This window comes from Euwallacea similis, chromosome 33 (assembly GCF_039881205.1).
Source record: "Euwallacea similis isolate ESF13 chromosome 33, ESF131.1, whole genome shotgun sequence".
In the NCBI taxonomy this organism is placed as follows: domain Eukaryota; kingdom Metazoa; phylum Arthropoda; class Insecta; order Coleoptera; family Curculionidae; genus Euwallacea; species Euwallacea similis.
The window spans coordinates 1,879,855-1,892,915 of record NC_089641.1 but is presented as its reverse complement, the minus strand read 5'-3'; the positions used below and the strand labels follow the sequence as shown (position 1 = coordinate 1,892,915).

General features: G+C 35.9%; 1 protein-coding gene across 1 annotated transcript in view; it reads right to left on the bottom strand.

The window, feature by feature from the left end:
- Positions 1 to 13,061, bottom strand: part of LOC136418209 (uncharacterized) — a 166,165-nt gene that overhangs the window by 91,054 nt on the left and 62,050 nt on the right. The window lies entirely within an intron of this gene.

Genomic DNA, 13,061 nt, shown 5'->3' with positions numbered 1-13,061 from the left:
CATCAGCATTCGAGTTTATCTTGCCAGGTTTGTATTTTATTTCGTAAGAATATTCCTCTAATTTTAGCCGCCAACGTACTAACCGACTAGAAGGATCTTTACAATTGAAGAGCCATGTTAACGGACGGTGATCTGTCAGAATTGTAAATTTCCTTCCATAAAGGTAAGGGCGAAACTGATTAGTTGCCCAAACTATGGCTAACGTTTCTTTTTCGGTTGTACTATTAGGTGTACAACTTTGCTTCCGCCGTTTTTTTTCCGAATTTCGCGATTTTATTGTAAAAAACTAATTATACCTTTAGGATCCAAAGTATTGTCCATCGCTGGCCACTACTTTCTCCCATCTTTCGGGCAGCATACGAATCCCGTGTTGAAAAAATTGGACATCTTTTGAAGCGATCCACGATTCTATCCAATTTCTTACTTCTTCATAAGACCGGAAGTGTTGGTCAGCTAGCCCATGTGCCATGGATCGAAACAAGTGATAATCAGAAGGAGCTAGGTCAGGAGAATATGGCGGGTGGGGTAGGACTTCCCATTTCAATGTTTCCAAGTATTTCTTGACCACTTGCGCAACATGGGGTCGAGCCTTATCGTGCTGCAAAATCACTTTATCATGTCTCTCGTTGTATTGCAGCCGTTTCTTTTTCAATGCTCGGCTCAAACGCATTAATTGGGTTCGATAAAGAGCACCTGTGATTGTTTCAGTTGGTTGTAACAGCTCATAATATATTACGCCGAGTTGATCCCACCAAATACAGAGCATGATTTTGGAACCATGAATAGACGGTTTGGCCGTCGACGTGGAAGCATGGCCGGGATATCCCCAAGTCTTTTTGCGTTTGGGATTATCGTAATGAACCCATTTCTCGTCCCCAGTCACAATACGATGCAGAAATCCCTTCCGTCTTTGCCTTGCAAGCAACTGTTCACAAGCGAACAGACGCCTGTCAATATCTCTTGGTTTCAACTCGTACGGCACCCAATATCCTTGCTTCTGAATCATTCCCATGTCTTTGAGGCGTTTTGAGATTGTTTGTTGAGTCACTCCCAATGATTGTGCCAATTCTTGTTGACTTTGACACGAGTCTTCGTCAAGTAATGCTTCCAAGTTCGCATCTTGGAAAACCTTCTTTCTTCCACCGCTATGTTGGTCTTCGACGTGAAAATCACCGTTCTTGAAGCGCTGAAACCACTCACGACATGTCCTTTCACTAATAGTGGCTTCCCCATAAGTATCTGAGAGCATTCGATGAGCCTCAGCAGCAGATTTCTTCATATTGAAGCAGAAAAGTAAAACCTCCCGCAAATGACGAGAATTTGGCTCGTACACTGACATTTTCAATTGCGAATAACTTTATGATGAAGACACAAATAGACTAATATTTTTATGAGGTTATGTTAACAGGTGCCCAAGGCTCCTGCATGCCCACATGGGGTTATTTATTTCGATCATTACTTACCGCTACATACATCTATTCAAAAACGGCGGAAGCAAAGTTGTACACCTAATATAATTACATTCGGCTTTATTAAGAGTACGCGAGGCATAAGCGATCGGTAAGTCTCTACCAATGTCTCCTTGTGATAACACTGCTCCTATTGCGTAATCTGATGCATCTGTAGTTAGTAAAAATTCCTTTTCGAAGTCCGGATATTGAAGGATTGGCTCTGTAGTAAGAATGGTTTTGAATTTTTCGAAAGCTTCTTGAGCTTTAGGTGTCCAGAAGAATGGAACGTCTTTCTTTAGAAGTTGAGTTAAAGGTTTTGCGATTGCTGAAAAATCTTTTATAAATCGTCTATAGTATCCAGTCAATCCCAGGAATTGTTTTATTTCTTTAGAAGTTTTTGGCACTGGATAGCTAGATACGGCTTTGATTTTCTCCGGATTGGGTGATATTCCTTTGTCACTGATGACGTGACCCAGATATAATACTTCCCTGCGCATAAATTCGCACTTATCTGGTTGTAATAGTAGCCTGTTTGTGTGCAATCGATCGAAAATTGACCTCAATTTTTGGGAATGTTCATTTAGAGAGCTTGCGTAGACCACAATGTCATCGAGGTACACAAAACACTATAACCCTTGCAATCCTGTGAGAACCGTGTTCATCAATCGCTGAAAGGAGCTAGGTGAATTGCGTAATCCAAATGGCATTCTGGTGAATTCGTAGTGTCCGAAAGGTGTTGAAAATGCTGTTTTGCCTACGTCTTCAGACTTCATCTCGATCTGATGAAATCCGCAGGCCAGATCCAAGGTTGTGAAGTATTGTGAATGCCCTAATTGGTCTAATATTTCTTCAATATTGGGGAGAGGAAATGAGTCACCAATAGTGATGTTGTTCAATTTCCTGTAATCTACCACAATTCTCCATTTATTTTCGCCGGATGCGTCCATTTTTTTTGGTACAATCCAAAGGGGGCTGCAATAAGGTGAAGCGGAGGGTCGAATGATGCCTTGTTTTAACATCTTCTTTACCTGCTTGTCAACTTCTTGTTTATGGACCTCTGGGAAACGGTATAGTTTTGTGTTGACAGGCGTAGGGTCAGTGACCTTAATTTCGTGTTGGACCGCTCTAGTAAAGGTTAATTGATCATCGGGTAAATAAAATATGTCGTTAAACTCAGAACAAAGGTCTAAAATTGATTTAATTTCTTCTGGATTTAGATGTTCTAATCGTAGATTGTCCGCTAAGAGGTTGAGTCGGTCTCTGTTGTGATATTTCGCATCAGTCATTGAGTTTAAGTTCAGAATAATTGAATTGTTTTGCTGGAAGGGTTCAAGTACTAACCTGATATGATTAATTTTGATTTTCTTTTCTGTCGTGTTTAATATGGTACTTATAGCTTTATTAATTTGGAACTTTAACTAATGATTTAACTAAGAACACACCTGGACAAATTTCGATTTCGGGACAAATACCTTCGGTCATGTCGGTATTTAGGACATCTAGTTCGACAATGGTTTCAGATCTAGGATTTAGGAAGTAGGTATGTTCGTTTGATGGGTTGGAATTGGAGTATAGAGGAATCGGACAAGGAAATGTGTTTAAGGTTAGAGCCCGATTTTTTAGACAGATATTAGCTTCTTTGTCTTTTGTTGGATACCCGTCCAAATCATCTGCTATGCCTCATCCCAAACGAAGCGATAACCAATAAACATAAATCGCTCAACTTGAGGGATGTTCTGGTTTGACCGTGAGAACCATTAGGTAAAAATATTCTCGAGTACCCTTAACACACCGTGACTCTGTCGCCACTCACCAGTCCTTATCAGTAATTTGGCCCTTCGCAGAATCACATGTGTTAAGACGTTAATTGCAAAAATCTTTTAAGGTCTGTTTTTTCTCATTCAATCTAAAAATCCTAAGTTCGTGGGAACCTACCAAATTTGTGTTCTGATTGGTCAACTAGAACAAAATGGGCTGAAACCAAATTCTGCTCGTTTTCCCTACTTTCCTTTTTTTGGCAGATTTAGAGTGGAACTCTAGGCATAAACTAAAATCCGACCTTCTTCCAAATTCATACTTGAGATTCTAACGCACTTAATACAGTAACCTAAACAGTTATCACAGATTTTTAAATATAGACTTGTTGACGTTACGGTAGTGTTTTGTCTCGACCATCGTCCTGATTTGACGTGGCGGTACCCACGTACAAAAGAATACCTGGTGTCAGAAGCTTTTCCCTTAAGACTCCAACACCAACATCAAGCTCTAAGATGCGAAGCGTTACGGCTTCCAACATCAACAATTTTTTTTGTTTTTTTAATATATATACAGGGTTGCTCATTAGTGCGTCAAAGTGCGATATCTCAGTAAATATACATTTTGGAAGGAAATGTGTCTTAGTAAAGTTTTTGGGGAATAAAAGGCACGCATTTTTAAATTATTTTCAAATGTACAGGGTCTGTCATAAAAGTGTGGCAGTACCAAATTATTTTTTTTCAAATGGAACCCCCCAATTTTTTTGCCATTTTCGGATTTATCAACATTCACTCAGAATGATAGTCCAAACCGTCATAACCTCCATTATTATTCAATGGAAAATCCAAGAATAGTAAGATCAGTGAATACGCAGCGGCAGTGGACTGTAAATGTTTGGGATGGTATTATAGGCGATTTTATAATTGGGCTACATTTTTTTAACGGACATTTAAACGGTGTTAAATATTTGCGTTTTTTGCAAAATGATTTGCCCCAACTTTTGCAAAATATTCCTCTAGTTTTGAGGGAAAATATGTGGCTCCAACATGATGGTGCTCCAGCGCACTTTGCGGCAGATGTCAGAGAGTACTTAAATCAAGAATTTGAAGGTAGATGGATAGGCCGCGGCGGACCCGTTTTTTGGCCACCAAGATCACCAGACTTAACAAAAATAGATTTTTTTCTATGGGGACACATAAAATATGTTGTGTACCAAACTACTCCGACTACTGCAGAAGATATGAAACAACGCATAATTCATGCGTTTAGAAATACCGTAAGCATTGAGATGTTACAAAAAGTAAATAGGTCTTTCCTGGCAAGACTTCAATTGGTTTCTGATCGAAATGGAGGACAGTTTAAGAATTTATTGTAGATACAAATTATGTTGTAAAAATAAATAATAATAATTGGTTATAAATAATATAAAAATAATAATACAGTCATCGAAACTCATGGAAAACGTCAAAATGACACTGGACGTCACCGGACATCGCGTAAAATTTGCGTATGGTGACGTAACCGATGCGACTTTTCAAATACAAATTTAGATGTAAAAAAGGGGCAATTTTCGGCAGCTCAGAAACGGTTGAGTTTAAAGATAGGGTAATGTTAACAAAAGTTGTAGGTTTTTGGATTCTGAACACGATGCCGTCGAGAAAAGTATGGCATTCTATTTGAAATAAGCAAGTTATTGAGGATTGAAGTCGTGCAACTTCGGAGGCCTATTTCGAGGGTTATGGAAAACTTTTATTAAACTAAAACATGTCAAAACGTAGCTTATTATGTCGCCTTGGAGCCTCATAAGATCGATTCCAAAATTCGCAACGGTTAGGGAACAGCATTGATTTCCGTGAGACCTTGCAGCTATCAAAATTTTCGAATTTTCACAAATAACTCGAAAATGGTAAATTTTTTATATAAGACCTATTTCATAAACTAGCCATAAAATTTGACGATAAATCCGAAAATGGCAAAAAAATTGGGGGGTTCCATTTGAAAAAAAATAATTTGGTACTGCCACACTTTTATGAGAGACCCTATACATTTGAAAATAATTTAAAAATGCGTGCCTTTTATTCCCCAAAAACTTTACTAAGACACATTTCCTTCCAAAATGTATATTTACTGAGATATCGCACTTTGACGCACTAATGAGCAACCCTGTATATATATTAAAAAAACAAAAAAAATTGTTGATGTTGGAAGCCGTAACGCTTCGCATCTTAGAGCTTGATGTTGGTGTAATGTGCCGGGTTGGAATAACTATACGCGAGTCAAAAATATAACACTTTATTAACTTCTCGATAATACAAGAGCGGGAGCGAGGCGTAAAGACCCTTTTATGTAAGTGTTTTGTGAAGATGAGTCTGAAGGTTTCTGCTGGACTATATCTTAACTGCTTGACTGCCCTATTTATATACATGATATCTACATGGACTTTACTAAAGTACATTAATAAGGGTAGTTTGAACCTTAAACAGTACTGAGACTTTGAGTCTCAGCTAATTACAATTTGATGGGTTGCTTATATCAGACAAAGGAATTGTGTTTCTACGTAAACATACATTCTAATTAAGTTCTAATATTGTCCTTAGGTTTCCATGAGAAAATAGTACAAGAAATAATGTAAGAGGTTAATACATATATGATATAATAATACGTATGCGTAACCCGGGGTGCTTTACAATTTTTCTTCAACGGAATATTCCATGGGAAAATATTTTGTTGTGGTCTATTAGCAATATTACTAACAAAGTTTACAAAGCAATGACAGATAGCTGCAGCCATGTTTTTTTCCATGGCAACTTTAATTTGAGAATGAAAGTTTTAAATGTGTCCATAGGACAGATGGCTAGAACAAATGTATGACATATATATGTGAGCATTCCTCGCTTATGTTAAGACTATCAAGTAATACCATGTGAGAATGACATGGGGGTTAGCCGTAAATTACTTCTAAGATAAGCGTGAGAAAACGATAGAGGGTTGTTTATGAATTCCTTAACATAGGCGAGAGAAAAATTGATGATGGGTCAGGGAATCGTGGGAAAAGGCCTGGAATGTGGCTTATCAATGCTCTTAAAAAAAAAAGGGGACGCACTCGGGGGTGGATGAGAAGTGTGTATCGGGGGGCATTCTGACTCGGATCCTTGACAAGTAAAGAAGTACCTCAAAACTTGCTTTTGTTTTATTTTTTTCTTTCCATAACGATACCGAAATCTTACATACATATATTTATTTTTTCATATTAGGACTTACAAATATGCCCCTTCTAAGCGGTACCTCACCTCGTTATAAATAAATACAAATACATGTGTTTATATGGAACTTTTGAGGGAACTTTGTAAATTGAACGTAGTAACCGTGATCTCGTATTAACACGTTCAATGCCAGTTGGCATAGGGCGCCTACCCTGTAACACCACTCGCATGGTCAGTGATTTATCTCACGTCGCGACGTTGCATCATCGAGGTGTTGGGTGAAAATTGCTAACCGCACCACTTATATGATTTCGGCTCTTTAGCAGTTTAACTACAACCAACTTAATTGCTACCACAAACACGCCGGTAAAGATCAAAGCCGAATCGCCAGCGATAAGAATTTAGCATATCTGTAATCAGATTATAAGCAAAAACGCGATATCGCGGTGGTGGCGTATGCAATGCACCCTAATGTGAATTTGCGTCTTTGGCATTGAACGTGTTAAGCGAGTTCTACTGTAGTTAATTCTACTTTACCAGCACCTATGCAAATAGTTGAAATGAAAATTGAATGTGTGTCATTCATGTTTTGCTGTGGTTTTGTTTGCTGCTAAATGTGGTGGTTAGATACTCTTATTAATTGTTCTGAATGCAACCTGTATTTTGCAGTTTATATTATATTGTGTAATAAATAATTGTATTTTTTACAGTGACGAATCTACGTCTCCGTCAGCAGATTCCAGTTCGGAGGAATCTAATTGAACAGAGCCAGACCTTGCCAATTAATTTTAAAGTTGTATTTAATGTTATCGAAGAAAAGAAATACTTAAACCTCGGACTAAATTTATTAATTTCACTTAGAAAAAAAGGAATGCCAGAGTTAAAGATATAACGTCCCCTTTGACCTCCGGAACCAGATTGCCCTCCATCCCGGGTTCCATCCCTCTCCTTTACCCAACACCGTCCCGCAACCCCAACGTAAGTGGGTACATCTGTTTATTTTCTTCATGGTTTTGCTGGAACCTTGCATGTTGATAACATTAATTTTATTAGTTATGTAATAGAACTCAAAAAACAAAACTCGGAAACAATTATTGCAGATTTTTATTCCACTCGTTATGACATACACAACCCTTAATCGTTTACAAAACTAAAGATCTTGGGATTAAACTGACATTTCAATAGAAAGAGCCAAGAGTTAATGAGGGAGGTTACAAAATTCCGGGAGCCTCTAGTTATATTATTATAATGGTGCTTTTACAAGCCTCGGGGTATCTTAAATACCAAATCTAGGGGTCAGTACCCATAGGCGTACTCCGATTTTAGGCAATTAACAAGACAATCCACAGATAGTAACTTTCTAAATCCTTAACCCTTTAACGTCAAGAGAATGATAAGAAATGATGATTTATGGGGGTGTTACAGGTGTAGTGAGATTTTGGCAAAATAGATGTTTCAGACTTTTGTCTTGACAAGGAAAAGGAGTGAAAGTTTTTATGAAGGGTAACCCTTATTGGGAGATAATGGGTTCCCAACATATCACTAAAGTAGTGGAACGTATAGGCGTAACCTAAGGTTACATTACACCTTCCCCCTTAAATTAGACATTGGGGAAAACTGGCGAAGTTTGTCACAATGGATAAGATAGTAGCAGATAAGGTACTTAGTTATACAATAAGAGTCAAAAAAAGAAACATTGCACAACAAGTTAGAAAAGGTAGACATGATACAGTAGCTTAATAACTAAATTAGAAAATATACAGATTTTAAGTAGGTACTTATTATATGTATAATTATGGAAGAGTTCGAATAAGGATTACGAATGTTTACAGAAATTTAAATATTTTCACTATATTGCTCAGTTTTGGAAATTCGTAACTTAAAATATATACCTGGATCGACCTTAATAATTTCAAAGTAGTTAAAGCGTGGTTCAAAGTATTAAAGGATGGCAGAGGATGAGATTTAAAGTTTTAGTCAGGATAATTAGGTAATTGACACAAACGCCTTTTTCAACCGATTCGAGTGGAGTTTTACTGATTTATTTTTTATCAGAATTGTGTAGTTTGCAGGTGAGGGTTTCCCTATAATTTTATATGGTCCATCACAATTATGATTGAGCTTTCGTGATTTCCCTGTTGGCAATTTTTCACTTAGTAAATAAATATCTTCTCCTATGGTAAATGAGATGTCGTTTACCTTGCGATCGTAATATGATTTATTTACTTCTTTACCCCGGTTCAAGTTGTCGTTAGCTAGTTCATGAGCGGTTTGCATTCTGAATTTTAACTGATCTAGATACGAGTCGTAAGTATACTTGAATTCTGGAGGCCTTAAAATTGCAGTTGGTAAATTAGGTTTGATTCCAAAATCTAACTCAAAGGGTTGCTGAAGACTGAACTGTGGTATTATACGAAAACATAGCGCAATCTACCCACTTGTCCCAATCGGTTTGTTCTTTATTGACATAGTGCTTGAGATAGTCTGCTAAGGTAGCATGGCTTCTTTCACGGGCGCCTTTACTCTGAGGACGATAAGCAGTGCAATTCATTTGCTTGATTTTGAAAAACTTCGCAATTTTCTTAAGTACTTTTGAAGTAAAATCGTGACCTTGGTCCGTAACTAGTGATTCGGGAATTCCGAATCTACAAATAAATTCGGGAACGAATTTTTAAGTTATCGTAAGAGCTTCGTGGTTGGGTAGATTGTAGGGTTGAGAAAATTTAGTTAGGTCGTCTTGCAATGTTAAGATATATCTGTTACCAGACTCGGACAATGGCAAGGGACCTACTATGTCTAAGAAAACTTTCTCGAAGGGTTTCGAACTAGTGGTTTTGATTTCCATTGGTTTTTTGACCTTACTACGGACAAATTTGTTTTGTCGGCATGATTCACATGTTTTAATAAAATTCTTTATGTCCTTTTTGATGTTGGTCCATTTGCACAGGTTGTCCCATTTTCGTTGCAATCGTGTTATATCTCGGTTATTAACAAAGATAGAGAGATCCAGTTTTCGCAAACCTATATCACTTTTTAGTGAAACTAATGACGACGTTGACAGAATAGATCCAGTCATCTTAGTTTTTACACTACAGGGCGTTTTTGAAAATATTATATTTTGGGATCCCCCCTATAGTTTGACTATGCGTCAAGTTATTGAAAATGTAAAAACGGTGTCAGATAAAGATTTTTATACACAATCTAGTGGCATATTCAGATTTTATTTATAATTTATATTTTTCGAGATATGGACCAAACTTATGTTTTTTTAATGGGACACCCTGTATATTTTTATCTATCCTGATTCCCCTAATTTTCCCCATTCCATAAATATAAAACTCAAAATGATTATTTCAAATTATAGTGTCACAAATTGACACTTTCTGCTAGAGTAATTACTAGAGGCGGCCATATTTAAAACAAAATAATTAGTGACAATTAAAATTATCAATAATTATATTAATAGTTAAAATCTAATTAACAGTATGTATTATGAAAGAGCTCAAAATATTATTTTATTTTTAGAAGATAGATATACTATTACTAATAAAAATAATTTTTTTTTAACTGAATGATGATATAAATTAAAGCAAATGTTCAAACTAATTTCCGTTCACGTCTAAACATTTTTCGCATAGTTTGGGTATTCTGTTTAAGACGTTTAAAATTATTACCGAATGTCTTTCTAGGTATTGGAAAGCCTCCTCTGTAGCAATGCGTAAACTACCTATATTTTAGTGTTGTCTTTGATAAATCCTGTTTTTTAAATATCCCCATAAAAAGAAATCTAAGACTGAAAGATCAGGTGATCTGGGTGGCCAAAGCATGGGTCCATGCGTTCCTATCAATTTTTCAGAAAAGTGTCCATCATCAAAGTGTCATCGAAAACATCTTTGTGTGCCTTGAGTTGTAAGGCGGGGCTCCCTCTTGCTAATAATATATACCATCTCGATGAGCTAATAGGGTATCCTCTAACAACTCAGGTAATATGCTTTGTAATATTTCTACATATCGTCCTGCAGTCAGAGTTGTTTCAAATATTTCATATTTGACCTTTGTTCCCAGTACAAAGCATGCCACACTAAATCCAAATCGTCCTTGCCGCTTTCGAGGTAACATTACATGATTATTTTGACGTGTCTAGTGTCTGTTATTATGAATATTAAATATTCCAGTACTAAATATATAAGATTCATCGCTCCATATCATATGGCGACAAAAATTTGGATCAACATTGATTCTTTCTAAATAAAACCGGCAAAATCTAATGCGTTTGTGAAATGATCTCCAAAATGCAGATTCTGAACAACTCTACATTTATATGGTTTAAATTTATATTTACGTAAAATTTTTTGCACTCTAATTTTTGAGACTCCAATTTGCGATTCGATTTTCCTGCATGAAGTTATTTCTTCAAAATTGACACTGGCCAAGACATTTACTTCTTCATCATTTCTGTTTTTTTTTACTGTATACATTTTTCTGGGTTTTTTGAAAGATCCAAAGTTTATTAAATTTTGCCGTAATCTCGAAAAAATTGCTTTTTTTGTTGGCGTTTTTCTGGATACCTAATTTTAGATACTGAAAATATATATGTAAATGGCGGTTAACAAATAAGTCAATTAGTATTGTATTTACCTGTTAAAATACAGTTCAGATGCTTCATAGGAATTCTCTTGATAAATTGTAAAAACTAAGAGCATATCATAATATTCATAGTTTTTAAATCGCTGATTATCATTCATATTTGCTGGCATAATAGAAATACAAATGCAACATTAACACAACTGCAGTTATATTATAAGAATCTGACATCTGCAAATATCAATAAATAAGTTAAATATTCTATTGTTTTAAATATGGCCTCCTCTAGTAACTACTTTAGCAGAAAGTATCAATTTGTGACACTGTTATTTGAAAAAACTATTTCGAGTTTTATATTTTTGGAATGGGGAAAATTAGGGGAATCAGAATAGGTAAAAATATTCAGGGTGTCCTATTAAAAAAATAAAGGTTTGGTCCATATCTCGAAAACTATAAATTATAAATAAAATCTGAATATGCCACTATATTGTACGTAAAAATCTCTATCTGACACCGTTTTTACATTTTCAATAACTTGACGCATAGTCAAACTATAGGGAGGATCCCAAAATACAATATTTTCAAAAACGCCCTGTAGTGTAAAAACTAAGATGACTGGATCTATTCTGTCAACGTCGTCATTAGTTTCACTAAAAAGTGATACGGGTTTGCGAAAACTGGATCTCTCTATCTTTATTAATAACCGAGATATCCCACAATTACCACGAAAATGGGACACCCTGAACATTGGTTTAATTTTTTTATAGGTTCAGTGAAATCCAGTATGTCCTGCTGACGGCAAGGAATAATATTCTTCTAGTATTTGAGGGATCTGTTCAGGTTTAGAAGTCGAAGTTGTGTTATGACAAATAGTGATTCTTATATTTACATTCTTAAATATTTCTCTTAACATGACTCGGATTTTATTAAAGCTTAGTTTACTAAAAAGGGATTGAATTCGAGACATTGAAACTGAAGATAAATTCAATTCTAATAATTTTCCTTTGAGCTTGATTAAAGAATTATAGATATATTCGTGGGTTATGTGTTCCCAATAATGATTCGACAAGAAGCAATAAAAAAAGATAGTTTCGCCTTCTCTGAGAAATATTATATCACCTTTTTGAGGGTTGAAGGTTTTTAAATTTTGTATCTGATTGTGTCAGTTACAAATTTCGTTTTGGTATGGTTCCGTCAAATTCAAGTCGCTTGATAAAAAGATGCAGATGTTGAACTTGGCAGTCGAAATGTGAGTGTTGTCTTCAATTATGTTACTGCTAATAATTAGTGCATTTTGCAGTTTAAGCTTAAAAATTTTATGGGAGTTAGACTCACTCGTTAAGTGGTTAATAGAAGTTGTTGGAAAAATCATTTGAAAAAGGGTTAGACATGGGCGGTCTACTCAGACAATCAGCGTTTTGATTGGTTTTGCTTTATTTATATTCAATGATAAAATTATACTCTGATAACGTTAATTTCCATCGAAATAATTTAGGATTTGAATCCTGACAGTTCTTTAGCCAAATTAATGGTTTCTGGTCTGTAAAAATCGTATATTCACGACCATACAGATAGGGTCGATAGTGTTTTATACTCCAAATTATTGCTAAGAGTTCGCGTTCTATCGTGCTGTAGTTCGATTCTGCTCTATTTAAGGTTCTACTTGCGTAAGAAATGGGTAAGTCGTTTGGAGGACTCCCCTGCGATAAAATTGCTTCTATGGCAAAATTACTAGCGTCGGTAGTCAGATAAAAACGTTCAGAAAAATCCGGGTATTGCAAAACAGGTTTGGAACATAATAAATTTTTGAGTTGATCAAATGAGTTTTGTTGTTGGTCAGTCTAATCGAAAGTTTGATTTTTCCTTAGTAATTTGATTAGGGGTTGTGTGATTTTGTTGAAATTTGGGATAAACTGTCGGTAATATCCTGCTAAGCCTAAAATGACTTGATGTCTTTTCGAATTTTCGGATTGGGAAATTCTGAAACAACTTGGACTTTATTTAGGTCAGGTTTAACGTCGATATCTGTGATGATGTGTCCTAAGTACATTACTTCCTTGTGTAAGAA